The sequence below is a fragment of the Triturus cristatus genome, chromosome 2_2, assembly GCF_964204655.1.
Source record: "Triturus cristatus chromosome 2_2, aTriCri1.1, whole genome shotgun sequence".
Lineage (NCBI taxonomy): Eukaryota > Metazoa > Chordata > Amphibia > Caudata > Salamandridae > Triturus > Triturus cristatus.
Window position 1 is genome coordinate 927,608,819 of NC_140582.1, and position 24,296 is coordinate 927,633,114.

Below are 24,296 nucleotides of genomic sequence, written 5' to 3' on the forward strand. Positions count from 1 at the left end.
TCACTGGAGTGGAAATATTAATTTTTACCCATCCGCAATGCAGCATTTTCCCTACTGTTGCACTCACTTGAGTGGGAATATAAAATTTTGCCCCTCTGCCATCCAACACTTTCTCTACTGTTGCACTCACTTGAGTGGGAATAGTAATTTTTACCCCTCCGTTATCCAACACTTTCCCAACTGTTGCACTCACTGGACTAGGAAAGTTAGGTTTGAAGATTTTTAAATAGTTTAATGTTTTAATCTATAATATACTATTTTTTAATGAGATTTTATGTTATTGGTACACACATACACACGCAAACACACACATATATGTACATTTTTATATACTTTGAAAATAATTAAAATTAAGTCTATTTATTATTTTAAAGTAAATATATATGAATTATTATGTATGTGCTTAACTTTTTTTTAATTATGATTACTTATTATATTTTTGAAAATGTATATCAAATCTGCATTTTTTTTATATTAATTTTATTATTTATCATATTTCATATTTATTATTTTATCTTCTATGGATATAAAATTCGATATTTTGTACAACTATATTTTTTACATTGATATTGTTTTGGGGATATTTTTGTACTTACCTGTTTAAGTATAGAGAGTCGATTTTTTGCATTCTATAGTTTTTCATCAATATTTTTTACTTCTATATTATTTACATTGATATTTTGTCAGTTAAGCTTGGAATTGTTTTTCATTATTTTCCTAATTCATGTTTGTCCGCAAAATTGTTTATATGCTTAGCATAAAGCTGCGCTATCCCCGGAAAGGATTTCACTTTATTATTGCTTTTTGTACCAGAACTTTCCATCCTGCTTTAAAAAGGCTGCTTTTAGGTTTGATGTCCTTCCGAAACATATTTTTCTGAATTGGAAACTCTCAATCTGGATGGTATTGTACCGCCAAATGAATAGTAGTAAACAAACTTATATCTTCAAACAGTGCTAAGATTGCTTTAATTTTTGGGAAGGAAAGTCTATCAGTGAATATATTATTGTTCAAATCTCTAAGAGCCATACACAATTTATCCTTGTTATTGACCCACCTCACTGTTACCAATGGGCCCAACCATGTCAAAGATTGTTGGCTCAAATATACCTGCCGCCATACGCTTTTTAAACTCTCTAACTACTTCTTTCCTCACCAAAATGGGAAAGGTTCTTTTATGTATTTTGAGAACAGTGTCATCATTAATCTTAATATGGTAAATAAAGCCCTTCAATTTGCCATTTGTTCCACTTAAGACCATGGGAAGATTCTTTAATATCTTATCTCCCTCTTGCTCACCCTGTCCCCCAACTAACATCTGATCTCCTCTAATCTGGTTGAGATTTTTCTTTGGTCTCTTTGACCAAACACTGGAGGTCCTTTGTTCACAACAAACACAAAATCAGTAGGTTGCCTGTATAAATATAATAAGCAAGGAAACTGTGGTTGGATATGGAAATAAAATCCTGTAAGTAGTGTGTGGTCTAAAAAGGTCTAGGAGGCCATCATTAGTGGAAGAGGATGCCTCACACACAATATTGTGTCATGCTTTATCATAGGCATCCTCTCTCCACCCTGGGAAGATGGTGCTACCAGGGCGGGCTCAACCTCCGCGAAGACTTGACGAAAGGAGGGAGTTCTTACATAAAACTTACAGGACAGATGAGGGATCCAGTTAAATTAAAAATACCTTCAGGTATCTTGGTTAGCACCTTTAATAGTGAGGACCTGAGGTATGTTAAAAAGAAAAGCAACGATGGAACTTAAAGAGAGTAATGTCTCTAATCCATCTTGCATCATACACTACTTACAGCATTTAGTTTTCCATATCCAACCACGGTTTCCTTGCGTATTATATTGATATAGGCAACCTACTTCTTTTGTGTTTGTTGAATTGTGCTTGGGGACAGTAGGGTTACCTTGACTTACCCTGAATCTCTCTCTAGTGGTTTAGGCCCTTTGTTCTCCACATACAATTTTCTGGTGAATGTCCTATTTTTATACCTGGATGTTAGTGTGTGAAATCCTAAAATCTGAATTGTTTCTCAGCTAAATACAAATGATTTGACCTCTGTGGGAATTAACAAATAACCCACATTTCCTTCAAACTTATTCTCCACAATTCTTTATCTGTGATCTTATTTGGTGAACCCGAATCAGGAACAAATGTCATGCCATCTACTCCTATGGTCCCAAAACATATATTTCTTATTTTCCTAATTTCCAAATATTTTTAACAATATATTTTCTTTTCATTAAATACAGAAGGTTTCTTCCCACCTTCATTTGTACTATGTCTCTTTGATTACTACCGCTCTTCGTGATCTACTTATTTTCTTCTTCTAACACACTCTGGCAAAATAACCAGCAATTACACATTTCATACATTTTTGTTTAATGACAGGATATCACTTATGGTGTGCCATGTGATTGCTACTATAGCAACTATAATATTTGTTAGCCTCATTGTCTCCTGTCTTTCTTTCCTCTCCACTTTGTTTTTTATTTTTGTTCATCAAATTTCTTTCAGTTTATTTTGAATAACATTCCCAACAATTTAGTTTAAGTTTTCGCAATTTTCTGTCTTGCCTTCTTTGGCACCTCTTCCTGGCAGGTATGCCTTTCTCACTAATGTCATAAAATTGCGGAGGGGGTAGCCTTCAGCTGGTATAACTTGCTTGAATAACTATTTGCTCTCTAATCATATCTTCACATAGGGCCAATTCACAAAGGTATTTTTATGTATGCGAAGCAGTAATAGAGGAATACTTCTTCTCCTACTCATAAATGCCTGTGTGAATTGGCCCACAGTTTGGAATAGAGTCAAGCATAAAAATTGTTTTCATGTGCATCAAACGAGTGAGCGTTTAAAAATGAAGACAAGAAAACATAAATGTTGGGTAAGCTTAAAGATTGGGTGTGGCAGTTCCCAAAGGCATATATGATTATCTGAAATAGCACTCTTGCAGCACTTCTTCATATACTCATGAATGACTTTGTGAATTGGATCCAATGTGTTCCAAAATTCACATGTCAAAGAGACCTTTCTCAAATATGCAACATCCTCCTCTATAGATTGATTCTTGCTGTATTTTCTTTAGAAATTAATATCTATTTATGGACACACACACTTTCTGCACATCATTCGTGCCCATATCTACAATAGCCTTTAAGTAAATGATGCTTTTTCCCGCCCCTCTTTCCTGTTCAGGGATTTGATTACACACTCTTAATCCTTCTAGCCCTAAAAAATGTAAGAAAATATTATGAATTATCAATTATTTCACATTATATGCTCTTTGATCTGCCCAGGAGACCAGGAGATAATTTGTTTACCTGGTGAGAGGTAGACACACTTGTGGAGGAGATTTGTTTTTTTTTACAGAGTTTTATATAGCACGAACTTGACCCGAATCGGGTATCAGAGCGCTTTACATAGCACCAGTTGCATTACATGAGGACACATTCATTTTTTGTTAGGCACGGGGAGATTAAGTGATTTGCCCAGAATCACAGGATGTTCAGCGTCATTGCCGAGACTCGGACCCAGTTCCCCAGATTCGAGGTTGACCGCCCTAGCCATTAGGCCAACTCCTCTCCCCAGATAATGACAGATTTTCTTCATTGTGTGGCATCTGACTTTATGGTGTTTTGGGAACACGTGCCCCTCCAGCCAAAAGTGTTTTATTGGGGCCAGTCTCCTAAGACTATTGTAGTGTTGCATCCTATCAATGGGATTGATCTGGGTTTTTCTGTTCACACATTTGTTTAAGGGTTATGTGTCACCCCGCTTGTAAACTGTGAATAAGTTGCTTCAGGCCTAGGTCGCAGGGCCTTCCTGACCACATATTTCTGACTCAGGGTTGATGGGGAGGTCATATTGGAGGGATTCAACAACAGAGATGCAAGTTTGTTGTTATAGGTACAGATATCATGCAGTACATCGACATTGTATTTATCAATAGTAACATTCCCCCCTCTAGTTAAATTTTCGACTACATCAATTGCCCCACACTTCATGACAGTCGATTTTTGGAGGTTTGGTGTGTTTCTGTTGTGTCTGTTACTAACTTCTCTTTTACTTGCATTCTACCTAATTTGAGGACTGCAGCAGGAAACCCCCACTTGTAAGAAACAATACAAATACAGCACAAAAATGGTGATCGGTAGCAGTGGTGTGCACAGTCTGGTCATCCACCGGGGGTGCCAAGAAAACAAATCAATTAGACAGTCCTGCTCAGGGGCACCTCCCTCCTTCTTAAAGTCAGAGTTAGCGTCCCATTATCCATATCATTTCAAGGGATAAAAGCACAGCAGGACGCACCGATCTTGGCACATACCCCACCCACTTGCCAGTCCCTAAGCCTTCCCTTTTCTACATATTAGTCACCCCTAAGGTAGGCCCAAGAGCAGGGTGCATTGTATGTAAAAGGTAGGACATGCCCTGATGTGTGTGACATGTCCTGATAGTGAATTACAGCCAATTTCGTGTTTCACTATCGCAAGGCTACCTGTTCCCATAGGCCAGAATGGACAGTTTGATTATAACGTCTGATAATCCTAACTGACTCAGGGAACCGGGTAGAAATTCGAGTTTAGTATGCCTGGACTCAGAATGATAAAATACATCTTTTAGTGAAGTTGGTTTTAACATTTTGGGGTCGATTCCGATCCTGGATTTTTTTTCCCGTACAACTCGTATCCGTATTTTTTTACGTACGAATCGTACAAGTCCCGTACAAACGATTTGTACGTGGAAAATACATACGAATCGCCTCGGGAAAAGTCTACGAAACGTCCCCGGACAGGTTTACTTACAACTCGTAAAACTGAAGTCCGAGCGCGCAAGTACGATCCGTACCGCCCGTCCGAAAACACAAGTGCATGGAAAAGGCCCTGTACGGAGCGAACTTTGTACGACCCCTACCCCGAGTAATCTTGTGCCCGGGGTACGAGTCGTATGGCCCCCCCAGCCACCCACCCCTCCCACGTACGTCCACACCGTACCCCCCACCCCCGTATGTACGGACCGTACCCCCCACCCCCCGTATGTACGGACCGTACCCCAGGCATACCCACCACCCGCATATGTCCACACCGTACCCCAGGCGTACCCAATCCTCGCATATGTACAGACCGTACATACGCGAGGATTGGGGTACACCTGGGGTACGGTGCGGACATACGTGGGTGGGCAGTACGCGTGGGGTACGGTGCTGACATACGCGGGTGGGGGGTACGCCTGGGGTACGGTCCGTCCATACAGGGGTGGGGGGTATGGTCCGTACATAGGGGGGTGGGGTGTACGGTCCGTACATACGGGGGGTGGGGGATACGGTCCGTACATACGGGGGTGGGGGGTACGGTCCGTACATATGCAATGTTGGGGTACACACCGTACATGATGACACATACGATGTGAAGGATGGCGTGTACGTCGCGTAGCGGGCCCCCTTTTCCTCGTGCATCGCAGCATACTTAGCTTTTCCGGCACTTTTTGGCTCCCGTAAAAATATAGCCGTGTGGAGTGCTGTAGGTACGAATCGTACTTGCTGGTCCGTAAAATGCTGCCTGACTCCGTGCGGACGTCGCGTACGCGCTGTCCAGGATCGGAATAGTATGTATTTTTTAACCGTACGGTGTTTTTTACGATTCGTACGGAAATGGTATTTCTGTACGAATCGTACTTGCTGGTTTGTACGGTGGAATTCCCGGGTACGAGTCGTACGGAAAAAACGCTCCGTACAACCATTTGTACCCGGGTTTTGCAGGATCGTAATCGGCACCTCTATGTTTAAAAATACCACTTTTAGAAAGTAGGTATTTTCTTGCCTAACTGTCCAAGCCTGCCTCTGCTAGGTTGTGTATTCCATGTCTGGTTTGTGAGTGACAGCGGCTGGGGGATTCCAGGAGACAGGGTGAGTCGGCACAGGGCTGAATAGACCTATCTGCATGTAGAGTGGTGGGAGGTGCTGCACCTGGGTCTGAATAGGGCTGTGCCTGCCTTCCACAATGCTTGCTCCACCCCCCTGTGGTGCGTCTGATGTCCCTGGCCCACACTGTCAAAGGAAAGAAGGAGTCCTGTAAACAAAGTGCTCCACAACTGCACAGAACTGGTTTGGACTAGGTACAGTCTCTGCCATCAGAGACAATGGATTTTGGTGTATAAATACTGGGCCCAGACCCCAAGGCTTTAGATCACTTCTGGGAAACAAGAAGAACCTTTGCTGAGGAGAGGAACCAGAGAGAAACTGAAGGAGGAGACTATCCCTATGCTGTGTGCTGTTTGAGGGATTGGACTGCAGTGGTTGCCTGATTGCCAAAGAAAGGAGAAAGGAACTTTGTGCTACTTTCATCATCTTCTAGAAGATCTCCAAAGGCTTGAACTAGAGCTTGCCTCCTGCCTGAAGTCTCAGGGATACAAGACTTCACCAACCAGCCCCCCCCTGAATTCCCTTGTTGGGAATTGAGGTGCCTGCTGTTGTGCTGGGCCTTCCGAGAGACTGCGTGTAGCCGGGAGCTGGAAGCACGACTCAACTAAGAAGCGTGTCGCCGCCGCAGCAGTTGCCGTCGAATCACTGAGAAAGGGTGCCGCCGCTGTCACCATCGCATCGCCATAGCGCCTCGCATCACCTGAGAAGAGTGTCGCCGTCGCAGCAGATGCCGTCGCATCACCGAAGAAGCGTGACGCAGGGCCTGTCATGGCTCAGAAGATTCACCGAGATGCCGCACGGCCGTCAGGCGTGCACGCATTGCCCCTTTGTTGTCGCATCAAGAAGAAGACACCATTTTGTTTCATTGCACCAGGTCGTCATCGCATCGAGGCGCTGCTGATCACATTGCTGCAGAAGCGCAGTAAGAAACCGACGGATCACCTCCCCACGCCGTAAAGACCCGACGCATCACCTCCTCTCCGGAAAGGAACCGACGCATCACTGTCCCCTACACAGCAGAAGGGAACCGACGCATCACCTCCCCGAAGCAAGGAACCGACGCCTCCCCGTTCTTGCGTGTAAGGAACCGATGCATGACCTTTCCTGCAACTCTTTTGTTTGTATCGCGTTACGCATCCAAAGGTACATTGAACGTAAAGTGTCGCATTGATCAAATATCTTCAACTAAGCTATTTTCTACCATTTTGACAGTCATATTTTTATTGTATTGTGGATTCTTTTTGCCGTTCTGGTCTTGCGATAAGTCTAAATAAAAATACCTATTATTATAATTCAACCTGTGTGGTGCCCATCTGTAGTGTTGTCACTATATTGCTGTATGTGTTCACAAATGCTTTACACACTGCCTCTGCGATAAGCCTTTTTTTCACAGGAGAGAGTGAGAGAAGCAGCACAGTTGCAATCTCCCAAAGGTTATGCTATCACTAGAAGCAACTGCTGTTTTACTGTTTTTCCGAAAGGTATACAGTACTATAAAATCAGTTAATTACCGGGTGATCCTACAAACGACTGGTATGCCCCGTAACCTTTTTATATACTGGAATATCCAAAGATATTGGAGAAGACGCCTCACTCACTGGGCGGACTCAACCTAAGATGTTCTGGGAGTTCTTATATAAAGTTACACTGGTTAAGCAGGGAACCAGATAGGTGATATATATAAAAAGACCTCCAGGTATACCCAAAATTCCATGTTTTTTTCGTAGGTTACCTGTGGCATAAAATAAAACCGTGAAATCAGTGGGGTTTATTTGAAAATAAATGTACCCTCTCTATACTGCCAACATGTTTCGGCCCTCTGTAAAAGCCCTACCGGGTCTGGGGCCTTCTTCAGGGCTAGAATGTCTACTCTTAAAAATCCCTGACTACTGTTAAGCAATAATTAATGTGCATAACATAAATGAGGCCTATTGCACTCACCTAAGTTTCTTATTTTTATCCAGTAGTATTTCTAGACGACAAAAAAGAGACAGGGATATACAAAAACTTGGTCAGTGTTAAGGATCAGAACATACTCAAGTGAACATCTATTAGTCACTTAGTGATATTTCAAAAAGACCCCAAACGGGGTGATTTTTAGGCTAATACTATTGTGAGATTCCACAACACCACCCGTGTTCCTACCTCAGAAAATCATTATATTTTCTACTAAACATTTCCGTGGATACGCTATGTGAGGTTAACATCAAACAAGGTAAGATGTAGTGCTCACTATTCTCTCCCCTTGGTGCCACATCATTCTTCACAGTGTTTCTTGAACATTCGTGTCAGTCTTTTGCAGAGCGTACGCCGTTGTGTAATCACTCGTGTTCCAAAGCACATCCTGCACACATGGTTATGATCTTGATCCCATATCATGCAAAAGTGGGTGTCGTGTGTACTTGTATTGAGATAAATATTCTCACCTACTGTATGATGCTATTAAGCACCATGCGGGTCTCATGTGTTAAGGTGCCGTCTTGTAGTCACACACTGGAGGTAAGACAAGAAAGGCTCTCTTGGTAGAAAAAAATCTTTTTTTTTCGCAGCTTTAATTATTCAACAAGGACGCTATCAAATTTAGTTTATTGCATCTTAGATTGTGAATGTTTTGAAGCAACCAACCAGTTGATTTCTTTATATCGTGAAGCTAAGCGTCTATTCTAAATGTTGCTTGAGTTGCAACTATCGTTACCTAAACTTTTTTTGTATTTTATTGACGTTCTTTTATTTCACCCGTTCTTAATTAATCAAAGCTTATTCAAAAAGGTAGTTAATCGTGAGGTTATCGCGGTAGGTTACAGCGCTATATTTTTAAGAAAACCTCATGTATTGTGAAGATTCATGCAGAATGTACAGTTTTTCTTTTGTTATTATAGACTAACCAGAAGACCCAGTTCTGGCAGATTGTAGCTTGTTCGCTGTTGTTGTAACATGCCTTAGTTCTCATGTGCCCTAATCGAATTTCTTTCAAAACCAGGCGTGTTCACTGTCAAACCCGGCTTATAAAGATATCTCTATGGTGTTTCGTTATCTCCTATAAGGCCACACCAAACAAAATTTGCACTCATGACTGTAGTGTCTTTGCCCCTTTCAGTCATCTCATATGCAAAACTTACTTCGCCAAAGATCAAGCACCGTTTTTTTTACCTATTCATTGCACACCGCCCGCCGCCGTGTATTCATCATGGCGCAGCGGCGTTTTAAATATTGTCTTCGTTTCCTCCAGTTTGACGTGCGGGAGGGCGTAAACCAGATGTAACTCCATGATAGGTTCTTTTTTTTTTTTTTTTTTGCGTCAGTCCCTTTTCCGTGTCTGTTGGGGGCGTTTGCTCATGGGAAACATAGTGTTGGTTACGTTTGTATATTGAACCCGGAACGCCGTGTAATCTACATAGTTGAAGCAAATCACATTTTGTTATGAATCACGGCACAGTAGCGTCAGATCTTGATTGCTTAACTATAATTATCTTAACCAGGCCCTTGTTCTAAAACGGACCTCATGATGTCCTATCTTAATAAGTGACCGACTAAAGTTAATTTTGATCTCGGAAAAACAGACATGTCAATAAGTACATGTCAATTCCCATTGCTTTTATATTTGTTTGTTGGCTCTATACTTCCGCATGACATTTGGAGGGCGGGTTCAGGGACAAGATCAGATAGATCATTTGCTTAGTTGAGAAAGTCGGATTTTTTAGAAGACCGGACACAGTAGCTTAAAATACTGGTTTATGTGACCGTATTCAGTTTAATTCGGCCTTTGTTCTAGAACAGACCCCGTAGTCTTGATATATTAATAAATGACTGATGAGGTTTTGTTTAAATACGGGGAAAACCGGACATGTCGATGGGTCCATGTTAAATCCCACTTCTTTGATGCTGGTTTATTGGCTGTATACTGCCACGTAAGATGTGGAGGACGGGTTCAAGGGCGAGGTCAGGTGTTTAAACCTTTTGTGTAAACTGGACCCCTCGAGGGAAAAAAACGGTATTCGGGTCCGTACACGACGGTATAGCACCAAAGTGTAAACGTCCTATAAGATAACTTTAAGATATATGCATCAAGTTAATATCTTAATTTCATAATCAATTAGGCCTAGAATTGATCATGGTATTGTTTGATCGTATTACCTCAGCATTGTCCATGGGATTTCCTCATTCAACCCATATGTTACGCTAGACAACCGATAAATCCATCTTTGTTCGAGTTTCAAGAGTTGCTTTTCACTGCAGGTATTAGGTAATCTTTCAATCACTGTCCATGTAAAGTCACTTTCCATGGGCCCTTTCGTTTGGAAGTGACGCATCATTTTTGTGATTGTCTTTCCACATCTGAACGTGCTGCGATGTTCATTTAGTCGTATTTTCACTTTTCGAGTGGTCATATCAATGTAGTTTAGGTGGCATGTACAGGTCATAATGTACACAACATTCTGGCTGTTGCAGTTTGAAAAATTCCTCTGTTCCCAAGGAGCATTTAGGCCCAGATCAATGTTTTTACTAGCTTTTGTGAGGCAACATACGTACCATAAAATCAGTTAATTACCGGGTGATCCTACAAACGACTGGTATGTCCCGTAACCTCTTTATATAATGGAATATCCAAAGATATTCGAGAAGACGCCTCACTTACTGGATAGTGACATGCTTCATCATAGGCGTCTTGAGATAAGCTTGCCTGCTCGTGCCAAGCTACCAAGGGGGTGAGCAGGGGTTATTTTAGTAGTGTACCCCCTTACCCTGACTAGACGCAAGGGTCCCTATTTGGTCAAAGGTACCTACCTCTGCCAACTCGAGACCCCCAAATCTAATATTGGTCATCAGCGGCGAGGATTCTGGACTTGCATTTGTGACTTATATACAGTGATTGGTGTACACTACTAGTGAGTGCAGACCAAATGCAGCCACATACATTTTGATAGATTGTTTTTCCTGGAATTTCTAGTTTTGACAAGAACTGCCAAGTTTAGCCACCATGAGCAGTCCAGCATCCATCGCATCTGTGGATTTTGATTTTGAGGAGGAGAAATTGGAAAGTTACAATGAGAAACTGCTGAAGCACTTCTGCAGGAGATTTAAAGTTGTTACCACAGGATTCACCAAAAAGAATGAGTACCAAAAGCCGCTGAGGGCCTGGGTGAAAGCAAGAAGCACCCCTGAGCATGTGGAGGAGGCTGAAGATGCAGATGGGCAGCTAGAGGGGCCATTGGGGCCAGAGGGGAGGAGAGCACCTTCCCCAGCAGGCAGCAGTGTCTCTTCCAAGGGCCTGTCCCCAGGAGAGCTGGAGGACAGGGAGAAAAGTAGGGTGCACGAAATGGAGCTGACCAAGCACAAGATGGGTGGGCAGTTGGAGTTAGAAAAGATGAAATTGGCCCTAGAGGAAAAGAAAATGCATTGGGAGCATGAGAGAATGATGAGGAAATTGGAGTTGAAAGCCAGGAGCCTAGGGATTCCTCCCCCTGTTGGCAGCAAATTTGTATTATTGAGTGCTGAGGGAGTAGTGCACACACCCAGAGATGTGGCGCCTGACTTGGAGGGAGTTGATTTACGCCAGGTGTTTCAAGGACGTGAGGTAGCTCTGGCGGTGCACAGTGTCCCTGAGATAGATTGGGAAGCTGGCCAAGGGGTCCATGGTCCTAGATGTGGGAGGGACACTCCATGGAGTCTAGATGAGAGGAGCAGGGAGGGGGTTCCCCCATGGTTGAAGTCTTGGTTTGTGAATGTGGAAACCGCCCAGAAGAGTGTGGGTTGAGTGACAGAGACAGTCAGATACTGTCTTGCCAATCTCAGGAGAGTGGTGTGGAGTACATATATGAGGCACTGGATGGTAAGGTGAAGGATAGTTTGGTTAACCCCTGTGGAGGGCTGTGTGATTCAATTGTGGGAGAGCATATTGTAAGTCCCTGTTTTCCAGAGCTATGCCAACACCTGTTGGAGAGTGACTTCTCTGACCCCAGTGAGCTCACCAGGGAGGCAGACCTCTGTCTGCGTGCAAGAGGGTTCGAAGAGGCATTTGGGGGTGATCCTACAAGGAGTGGCTCAGGTATCTTCTGGACCTTTGTGGTGGAAGAGGATCAGAGTAGCCCAGCTAGGTCCCGGTGTAGTGGGAGGGATGTAGGGGCTCACATCCTGTCTCAGTGGTGACGGAGTGAGTGTGGGGCTGCGTGTCCCAAGCTGCCCGAAACCAAGTCTCAAGGCCTGGATGGTTCTTTAAAGGAGCACCAGGTAGGGGCCCTACTCAGTCCTGATGGACCGCCCGTTGAGGGGGATCCCCTAGTGTCTGGGGAACTGGGAGTGTCTGTAAGCAGGCCTCCATCAGTTCTGGTGTCTGGCAGTGCCACTCCTAAGTGGAGGGAGCAGAAGTCCAGATTGAGGGGTGAGAGGGGGTAAGAGTCCCCAGTGGAAGAACCAGTGGGTCAGGGGCCAGCCAGAAGGGCTGAGTCACTAATGAATGACCATGGTGACACCACTTCTGTCCTGGGGGATCTTCACACACTGTCAGAGGGACAGGGGGCGGAAGATCTGCGCCAGGCAGACTGTCACATGACACATGAGTTGTGTGTCTCCCTTGGGGGGCATATGTGCTTCCAATGAAGTCCTGGTGCGCCAGGCAAGTGTTCAATCGCAGGGGTTGGTCCCTGGGTTGGGAAGCCAGGTTCAGGTATTGTCTGACCTGGAGGGAGGGACAACTGTAAACAGTGTCTTGCCAGGTTGGTCTTCTAGGGGTCCCACTCCAGGTGGGAGGGTACCACACTCTGGAAGGGGGTACAAAGGGAGGGAGTCCTCGCCTCTGACCCCGGTTCAACTGGAGGGTTTAAATCCTATGTTGGAGGGCCAGGTTCAGGGTGTCCCCCCTGAACTGGAAGCCCAGTTGCAGGATAGAACCCCTGAACTGGTGGGCGAATTGCGCAGGACACCTGCCAGAGGTGCCCTGGTAATTCTGGAAGGAGGTACCGCTCCAGGTGGGAGGGTGCAGAGCCCTGAGGAGGAGGAGGACAGGGTGTGGGAAAGCCAACCCCAGTCTCCAGGCCAGCCGCCGGATATAGGCCCGGGGCTGCTGGGTCAGTGCCAGGATGACATACCTGACCTGACAGGAGGGAGAGTGGACAAAAGGTGCCAAGCACCTGGGCAAATGCCCCCGCTCTCTGACACCACAGAGGTTTGAGAGCCCTGAGAGGCATAAGGCCTGGGTCTCATCCCTGACCACTATCAGTGGCCACTGTGTCCTGCTGTCCATTTGTTGGGAAACACCTGTGAGCAAGCTAAGGTTAGGTGCTGCACAGATGGTGTCCACAGGTGAGGAGAAGGGTTCCACATTGGTTAGCTTGGTGGGCCCTGAGAGTATGGACAGAGGGATTCAAATAGGTTCAGATTGGCGTAGAACTGGAGTATGCCCTTGCAGTTGCGGGCCAAGTCCATGTTCCATCGCCCAAACCAGGGTAGCCCATCAAGGCAGTGATTGGTCTACCCTGCGTTTTGGCTGGAAGGGGGTTGTGTTGGACTCGGCCCTTTTTGCAGGGTCATCCCTGACATATTTTCCTTCCTCCTGTATTTTTTCTGACCTGTTTTTGTTGGTTTTAGGACTCTGGGCATTTTACCACTGCTGATCAGTGCTAAAGTGCATATGCTCTCCCTATTGTAAAGTGATGTATGGGTTAGTGACTCCATGATTGGTTTATTTGATTTGCTTGTCAGACCCTAGTACAGTGCACCATGTGTGCCCAGGGTATGTAAATCAAATGCTGCTGGTGAGATTGCAGCACTGGTTGTGCCACCCACAGATGCAGCTTTTAAAGTGTGTCTCAGCCCTGCCATTGCAGAGCCTGTGTGCAGTCTGCGACTGCCATGTCGACTTGGCAAGTGCACCCACTTGCCAGTCCCTAAACCGTCCCTTTTCTACATATTAGTCACCCCTAAGGTAGGCCCAAGGGCAGGGTGCATTGTATGTAAAAGGTAGGACATGCCCTGATGTGTGTGACATGTCCTGATAGTGAATTACAGCCAATTTAGTTTTTCACTATTGCAAGGCTACCTGTTCGCATAGGCCAGAATGGGCAGTTTGATTATAACATTTTATAATCCTAACTGACTCAGGGAACTAAGTAGAAATTCGAGTTTAGTATGCCTGAACTCAGAATGATAAAATACATCTTTTAGTGAAGTTGGTTTTAACATACAGGTGCCGATTAGGATCCTGGAAAAAAATTCCCCGTACGACTCGTACCCGGTCTTTTTACAGTACGAATCGTACAAGTGCCGTACAAACTGCCAACTACGATTCGCATGGGAAAAAGTTCATACAAATCGCATTGGGAATAATTCCCCAAACGTCCTCGGGTCGGAAAATGTGCCCGACACGTCCCCGGACGATTTACCGTACAAATGTGAAAAGTGAAGTCCTACCGCGCAAGTACGATCCATCCCGTGCGTCCGATGTTACAACCGGATGGAAAAAACACCGTCCGCACCGAACTCCTATAGCAACCATGGAGACATGTGCCCGCATACGCGCCCAACACCCCCCAGCCCCCGTATGTACGTGCCCAACCACCCCCCAGCCCTCGTATGTACGAGTCGAACCCCCACCCGTGTATGTACACCCGTGTACATACGAGTCGAACCCCCACCCGTGTATGTACACCTGTGTACGTACGAGTCGAACCCCTACCCGTGTATGTACACCCGTGTACGTACGAGTTGAACCCCCACCCGTGTATGAACACCCATGTACGTACGAGTCGAACCCCCACCCGTGTATGCACACCCCCGTACGTACGGCCCGTACCCCCACCCGCGTATGTATGGAGCGTACCCCCACCCCAACAGTGTATGTACAGCCCATACCCACACCCGCGTATGTATGGAGCGTACCCCCAACCCACCAGTGTATGTACAGCCCGTACCCTCACCCGCGTATGTATGGAGCGTACCCCTACCCCAACAGTGTATGTACGGCCCGTACCCACACCCACGTATATATGGAGCATACCCCTACCCCACCAGTGTATGTACGGCCCGTACCCTCACCCGCGTATGTATGGAGCGTACCCCACCCCACCAGTGTATGTACGGCCCGTACCCTCACCCGCGTATGTATGGAGCATACCCCCACCCCAGCAGTGTATGTACGGCCCGTACCCACACCTGCGTATGTATGGAGCGTACCCCCACCCCACCAGTGTATGTACAGCCCGTACCCTCACCCGCGTATGTATGGAGTGTACCCCCACTCCAACAGTGTATGTACGGCCCGTACCCACACCCGTGTATGTATGGAGCATACCCCCACCCCACCAGTGTATGTACGGCCCGTACCCTCACCCGCGTATGTATGGAGCGTACCCCCACCCCACCAGTGTATGTACAGCCTGTACCCTCACCCGCGTATGTATGGAGCATACCCCCACCCCAACAGTGTATGTACGGCCCGTACCCTCACCCGCGTATGTATGGAGCATACCCCTACCCCAACAGTCTAAGTACGGAGCGCACCCCAGGCTCCAACACCAGCACCCTCACCCAACATCGCGCATGTACGAGTCGTACCAAGCCAGAGACAAGGACAGCACTGTACAACAAAATGGCCGATGTACGCACCGCACAGACGCTAAAAACACACGTACACAACCAGGACAAAGCAAAACAACACAAGAAGACTCCATTCGAATCGCACAAAGCCACAAAACATGTCCAACAAGCACAAATACAACCTATTCACTGACCTGCAACTGCCAAACTCCCAAACAGAGGCCCAAAACACAACCACTCCTTATAACACACCCACCCAAAGTTCAAACACAGCCACACCCACCAATGGACCAATAAAAAGGCCCAACACACACAAACCATGATCCTTTGCAACAGACCCACTGCTGCCAGACCACACAGAGAAACAACTGCACCATACTACAACCTCCACTACACCTTACACCTGCACACCTTCACACATCCACCTTCACAAACACCCCCTCATCACATTCACACACACACCTGCACAACCACACCTACACACCCACAACCACCCACACCCACACCCCCCACAACCATCCACACCCACACCCCTCACCATGCCCACTAACAAGAATCCAAAGTTCACTAGCCAAGAGTTGGAGGTCCTTGTCGACGAAATCCTCAGAGTCGAGCCACACCTCTTTGGAACATTGGTCAGACAGACCAGCGTTTCCAAAAAAACAGCCATGTGGCAGACGATTGTCGATTCTGTGAATGCTGTTGCGTCCACCAGAAGGACCAGGCATGAATGCCAAGCCAGGTGGTACGATCTGCGGAGGACGGTCCGCCGCAAAATGACCGACGACCACAACCAGGCCAACATCACTGGAGGAGGGCCGGCCCGCAGACGCGTACAATACCATCCCTGGGAGGAGAAGATGATGGCCATACTGCCGGTGGTGGCAGTAGAGGGAGTAGAAGGACTCAGAGAGCCTGGTGAGTACACAAACAACTCACCTCACATGGGGGGAACGTCATCCACAACCAAACTCACAATCATGCACGCAACCACCCCAAAGCTATCGCATGACTCAACCACACTCCATAAACACGCACATGCCACTAGCGCCACCATGCCCCATGCACCCAGCTGGACAATGCCAAGTCACAGGCCACAGAAAACACCAACACAAGACACGGTAACCCGGATGGCGGGAGTGTGGGCCTCAAAAATCACATAGTGCAACTCAGAAGCAGACAACAATGCCCTCTGCCCATATGGCCTAGGTCACAGCCAGACAAACAGTGTGTCCCCACACAGGAAAGACTTGCCTGCAAATGGCGGACGCCTTGCATGAAGACATGGGGGTGAAGGCACTTTTTGCACATGACAGCAGCCAATGAACAGCCAACACTGTGAAAGAGTGGCAGCACACACCAGCACAGCAGCAGCGCAGACACAGACACTACACCCAATGGGTGCCTGGAGATCAGAAACAAACTCACATGAACAAGCCAAGGGCCATTCAAAGATCTGCAAAAAGTGTGTGCCTAGGAAGCTGGGCTGAGGTGACAGAGGGTGACACACAGAGGGAGGGAGAGGGGGAGAGAGAGGGAGGGAGACACAGGGAGACAGACAGAGGGAGGAGGCTGACACAGGGAGGGAGGGAGAGGGGGACAGAGAGGGAGTGAGAAAGGGATACACAGGGAGACCAATTCAGCCTTGGGTGGCGTGGGAATGTCTGCTCGTCAGCAGGTGGACTGCGTGCATGTAGACAAGGGTGGCCAGTGCCTGAATCACCCTCTCTTCTCCATGGCAAAACACTGGGCCATGTCTCAACCTGTGCATGAGCACAACGCCAGCTACCTGCATTATATAAGTGTGTGGAACAACTCCATGTGCCCACGTACAGTGCAACACGGAAGGCGCCAATGCATGGCTCGCCACACCTGCTCACTCCACTGCTAACTGCAGTCACAATTGACGCAGCAATTAAGACTGTGTCACACATAGGTAAAGTCTCAAAAGCTGGGGCCAAGGGACATACCCATGCACAAGTGCACTGTGAGTGGAATACAAGACATATCCAAATACCCAGAGGAAATGTGCCAACTTTGAAACGAATGAAACATGGATGTTGCATGGAACAAAAATAACATTGTCTCTCTCACACACAGGTCAACGTCGTGGATCACAGTCCACAGTCTTAATTGGCGCCCGAATAGGGACACCTCTCACACCCCACGCGCCGGAGGTGCGTTGCAGACCCGGTCTCCTGCCACAGCCGGACGGACAATTACGCGTACCCGCAGGATTTCCTGTATCTCCCTCAGGCCAACGGGGGCAACTGAGGCTGCGATCAACACCCAGACGAGGCGGTGAGGAGTGCGGAGAACCCCGACCAGAGCCTAGCTGAGAGAGCAAGATCCGAGGTATACAGAGGCCCACCAGATTCCGAAGTTCCGAAGTACCTAAGTCACGAGTCAAGTCCAGTCCAGTTTGGTCTAGTCCAGTCCAGACTTCCGAGGCCTTCCGTTCCGTGCTTCCCGGTGAGTACCGTTGCTGGGGACGCATCTAGACGTGCACATTAGTTTGTGCCGGTCAAGACGGGTCTGGGTACACAGATCTGGTCTGCACTGTTTTAGCAGTGTATCTGTACTGTTTAGCAGTACATACAGTATATTTAGTATTATGCAGTTAACTAGTTTTATTCTAATTATTATTGTTCGTTCTAGAATGTTTTGATATGTTTTAAATGTCGTGGTATGAGTGATTGTTCGATCTTCATTATTGTGTTTATTGTATAAATTGTGTTCAGGTCCGAGTAAAGGTAAGAATTAAGTAACAAGGTTCAAGATGCCGTTATTTTCAAAATTAAGACAGATAAAAACTAGAAAAGGGATACTCGAGGAAGCTGTTCCTATCCCACCTAGGGACACTCCAGGGTACTTTATGTACCATAAACATGGCCTAGATGCCGTATTATATCTCGATCTATGGGTGGACTACACCAAGGATTTGGCAGAGAGTCAGAGATGGCCCGCTGCTGGAACATGGGATGCAGATTGCATCATGAGAATAGAAGAAGCGTTATGGAAAAAGAAAGCCAGACAGTCACAGAAAGATGCCATTGAATTATGGCGTAAAGAATCGCATAGGCGCACAGAAAAAGCGCTCAGAAAGGAAGAGAAAAGTAGGGAAGATTCAGAAAAAGCCCGAGAAAACATATTAATTGATGAAGGTACACGAATAAAAACAGAACAAGTAGACAGACAACGAAACACTCTTATGAATGGTATGTATCCTCTTCTGGCCGAGGGTTTGCCTAAGGCCACTTTGGAGGTACCAAAAGATCTGCCATCTCCGTTACTCCCGATTAAAGTACATCCCAAGACCGCAAAAGACATTTTTCTTTCTTCCTATTTAGACGATGCAGCTCCCGAATATGCTAATGGTGTGCAACAACGCACACCACCCGTTAACGACACTCAACCCCAAAATCAGCTGCACTCAACTCCGCAACAACAAACTCCCCCTCACATTCCAACAGTTTCATCTGTTTCTACCACTTTTCCTACATCTACTGTCTCTACCTTACATTCAACGAATCCTTTCGCGCCTAGCACCTCAGAAGGTGCAACAGGAGGTGCGACAGCGATTTTTTCCACGCCACCGCAAGGAAATAAATTGTCCTTTAGAGATTTAGCATATCAACATACACCTCAAACAGTAAGATCCGGTATGTTTAAGGAACATCTTGTGGATTGCAGATATGATCCAGTGCCCGGTAAAAATGACAGAATGCTGCTGTCATCACTACGTATACGACGAGCGTCCACATATTTAATGACACTACCAGGAATGGTTGCTCATCTGGACAATATATATCACTTTGTCCAATCAGGGCAAGGCCCTGAAAGTATTGACAAGGCCATGGAATACCAGAAAGTAGATATACAGAAACTACTGTTAAGCTTCCTCATAAACTGCTTGATCAGAAACAGAGATAGGCCTGAGGTAGATCAGGATGAAATGCAAGTGCTTACCAGATGGGGTCAGAATATATCAGAAGGGAAACATGATAAACAGAAGTGTATAGTAGCTATGTGCCGAAAGATCAGAAAAGAAATAGAACGAATACATGAAAGCAGATTAGAGGCAGACAAAACTGAATCAGAGGGAGAGGAGGAGGAAGAATCAGAAATGCCCACGGGACAATTAGAAACGATAGCTTATGTAGGTAGGGGAAGATCTTGTAACAATACCAGACACTTCAATGACCCAATACGTCCGATACGTCCAGAATGTAGCAGACATTTTCAAGCCCCTATGTTAAATACAAGGTCCCCATAACACCTATTCCAGGTTACTGATAAATTACTCCGAGACCGAAGGGGGTATCATATGCTCGATTCTATGGATGAACAAGAATTAGCCAGGTCAGCAGTACAATGGGCTGACAGCCCTGAAAAATATAGTGATGATGCGCTAGCACACACGTTTCTGAACCTTACCCCAGACGAACAGCGTTTAGCTAGTATATATATGATACAACACCTCCTTATATTGTATAGAAGCCAACACTCCGATCCTGGTCCCCTACCTGATATACTGATAGAATTACTCACGAATAAATGGAGAGGTTCAGGTACTGATTTAATTAAAGAAATTCTAGAATATCGACATCAGTACATTGTCTTCGTATGCCCAGAACATGATTCAGCTCCTTCCATGGAGAGAAAAACGTATCACATAGACAGACAGAATCCCTTACGCGAAGTACACCCAGTCAGAAATGATGACAATACGTTTAGACGCGTGTTTGTGTACACGCCCATAACCAAAATAGAACTATTGGAAATGAAAAAATTAGTGCCTAGCCATGACAAAGATCCAGCAGGTTTTCACCGTGAATTAAAAGACATGTTACTCATGGGTGATTATACCTATCCTGACATTATGAAAATATTGAAAGTATTATTGCCTGCCGGTATTTATGAGAAACTCAAGGAAAAAGAATGGGAGGTGGGAGACCAAAAGATTGATTGGACCGCATTAGAAAATGAAGAAAATAACAGAACTGCAGGCGTAGGGCTTGGGGACAAAACAAAAGCATTACCAGGTCTATTAGTACAAGTATTGCCACGTTTATTAACTACGAAAAAGGAAGATTGGGGAGCAATCTCAGCATGTAAACAGAAATCCGAGGAAGACACCAGTGATTTTTATTCCCGATTTGAAAAATGTTTTGGTATTAATAGCGGCCTGAAAGCAAATAGCGAGTCATATCCACATCTTTTTGTAACAAAACTAGTCGAGAATTCTCTGCCGCAGGTTAAAAACAGAGTATTGAAAGTTGAGAGCACTTGGCAAGCTAACACTCCTTCACAAATGTTACAAATGTTACAGTATCACCAGAATAGAATTAGAGAAGAACAAGAACACGAAACAAGGCGTATGAAAGACACGAAAATGAAAATGCTTGTCGCTCAGTCAGTTCCAGCTGACGGTCATAAAAAGGGTGCAACACAGTCCAGTAATTCAGCGGTTCCCGTTAAAGGGACATGCAACTATTGTAAACAGCCAGGTCATTATATAAACGATTGTGCAGTTCTGAAACATAATATCTCCACGGGTAAAACTAAGGAGAGACCACGTCCGCCTAGACAGGATCAGATCCAACAACAAGTGCCTCAGAATATACAGCCTATGCAAGCTGCACAACAGACCGTACCGCAACAACAGCCACAGCCTATTGCTGCAACACAGAACACGACACAACAGATGTACCAGTATGCACAAAATGAGTATCCAGAGTATCAACGCTACACATGAAATAGCCTAGAGAGGGAAGTTGGCTTACCCCTTATTGAGGTTCCTGTAGATCAAGAGGGTCCTTATGTACAGAGTCAAGTATTAGGGAAAGACAGAAAGTTTCTACTCGATACAGGGGCAAGCAGAACAACTATAAGTCATGATGAAGTTCCAGGGGCACCCCTCTCAGGCTCACAAAATATTTCCCTTGGTTTTTCAGGAAAGCCCACTATTAACGAAGTATCACAACCGCTTGCATTTACAGTCGGTCCATTAACACGGACTACAGATCTATTGCTTACGAAATCATGCCCCGAAAATTTGTTAGGTATTAAAACATTGAAAGCTCTAGGAGCTATAATATGCTGTTCTCCGGACGGAGTACGACTATTTTTGCGTGACTTTAAAGGTCACTACGTGTCTAGAGACATGGATCACCGGTTACAGAATCTACCTGCACATTTATGGGCACAAGGCCCCACTGATGTAGGTTGTATGCACATTACACCGTATCGAGTCACAGTCAAAACAGGAGTGGTATTACCACGAATGCGACAATACAAGTTACCTCCAGATGCTGTAGTGGCTTTACTGCAAATCATTGACGAGCTCATCTCACAAGGAGTGGTTGTAGAAACCGACTCCAATATATGTAATTCTCCGATTATTCCGATTCTTAAATGAACCGACCCAAAAGCACCCCCAGTATATCGATTAGTTATTGATCTACGCGAATTAAATAAATGCATTGTACCACAATATCCCGTGGTCCCGGATATTTCTTCATTACTGACAGCTATTGATTCAGAAGCAACGTTCTTTACTGTAATTGACCTCAAGAACGCCTTCTTCAGCGTCCCAATCGATCTGGAAAGCCAATATTTGTTCGGATTCAGTTTAAATGGACGAAGTTTTAAATTCGCACGCGCACCTCAAGGATTTACAGAAAGTCCTAGCATCTACAGCCAAGCACTGAAAAGACAACTTGACAGTATCCACATGCCTGTTAACACTGCACTGCTTCAGTATGTCGATGATCTGCTGATCACCGCCCGAAGCGAATCCGAATGTGAAAAAGCATCACTGACGGTTTTACATTTCTTAGCCGACAAGGGGCACAAGGTGTCCCCTTCAAAGCTGCAATTTTGTGCCCAGCAAGTTGTGTACCTAGGGCACTTGCTGTCCAAATGGGGGAGACAGCTCACACCTGATCGCATCCAGTTAATTGTAAACATGCCACCACCCAAGACACAAAAGGAGGTACGGGCCTTCATAGGCCTCACTTCGTACTGTAGGCAGTGGATCCCCCAATATGCATTTTTAGCAAAACCACTCATTCAGTTGACAACACAGGAGGCAGCGACATCGACTGTCCTCCCTTGGACTCCAGAACATACACAAGCTTTTGAAGACTTAAAGAAAGCTTTATGCCAAGCACCTGTCTTAGCGACACCATGTTACAGTAAGCCTTTTACACTCTTTGTTACAGAACGTGAAGGTACTGCTTTGTCAGTACTCACGCAGGAACAAGCAGGATCACACAAGCCATGCGCTTACTTTTCTAGCACATTAGATCCCGTAGCTCAGGCTCTTCCTGCGTGTCTGAAATCAGTTGCAGCGACAGCTCTAGCGATTAGACAAAGTGATTCCATAGTATTAGGACATCAATTGACAGTACAAGTACCACACGCAGTAGAGGTTCTCTTGAACCGGACACAGACACAACACTTGACTATAGCACGACTGACTGGTTACGAACTTACATTGTTTCAGCCACACATAGAAATCAGACGATGTAGTACATTAAATCCTGCCACACTTTTGCCATTAAGTGGAACAGACCCACTGACACATGATTGTATTGAAGTCATTACTATTACGACCAAACCCAGACAAGATTTGACAGATGTCCCATTACCAGATCCAGACCTGACACTTTATGTAGATGGTTCATGTATGAGAACAAGTGCAGGAAAGTTAGTGGCCGCCTATGCAGTCACGACAGACACCGAAGTCATTGAAACAAATTGTATCGACACATTATCAGCTCAAGCAGCAGAGCTTATCGCTCTGACACAGGCCTGTATTCAAGCCAAAAATAAGAAAGTCAACATATACACAGATTCACGTTATGCATTCGGAGTCGTACATGACTTCGGAGTCCTTTGGTGAGAGAGAGGTTATTTGACTTCTCACGGTGCCAACATTCAACACGGTTCCCTCATTCAAGCTCTATTAGATGCAATACATCTACCTACTTCAATATCTATCATGAAGTGCAAAGCCCATACGAAAGTGACTGACATTATTTCTCAGGGTAACGACCTAGCTGACAGAACAGCTAAACAGACTGCTCAGAATCAGACTCATGCAACTGACTTGACAAAGACAATAGTTCCGACGCCGACACACTGCATGACAGTTAAGGATCCCGCTCTTGATGTAATTGACATACAGACACATGCTACACCAGAGGAAATAAAGAAATGGACCGAATTAGGAGGGATCCAGACAGATCAGGGATGGATGACGAAGGGAAAATCTATATGGTTTCTCCCCGACTCAATGGTTCAAGTTATCATTAACACAATACATAGTCCAGCACATCTAGGAGAAAAAGCCATGTTAGACAGTATTCAACACATTTGGTTCAACAAACACTTACGAGCGGCAGCCAAACAGAAAGTCCGAACCTGTATGATTTGTTGTCAGTTCAATCCAGGTAAAGGAGTACCTGTAGAGCAGGGTGGATTCCAACCTCCCGATCACCCTTTTGAAGTCCTCCAGATGGATTATATCCAGATGGAACGATGTCGAGGATTCAAATATGTCCTCGTAGTTGTATGCGCTCTTTCCCGTTGGACAGAGGCGTATCCCGTCTCAGATTACACTGCCCCGACTACTGCCAAACAGTTAGTTCGAGAATTCTTCCCACGGTATGGTTTTCCCCGTATCGTGTACTCAGATAATGGCCAGCCATTCTCATCCGAGCTAATGAAACATGTTTCACTTCTGTTAGGCTATCAATGGAAATTCCACTGTGTCCGACATCCCGAGGCAGCAGGTCTCGTGGAACGCCATAATCAAACTCTGAA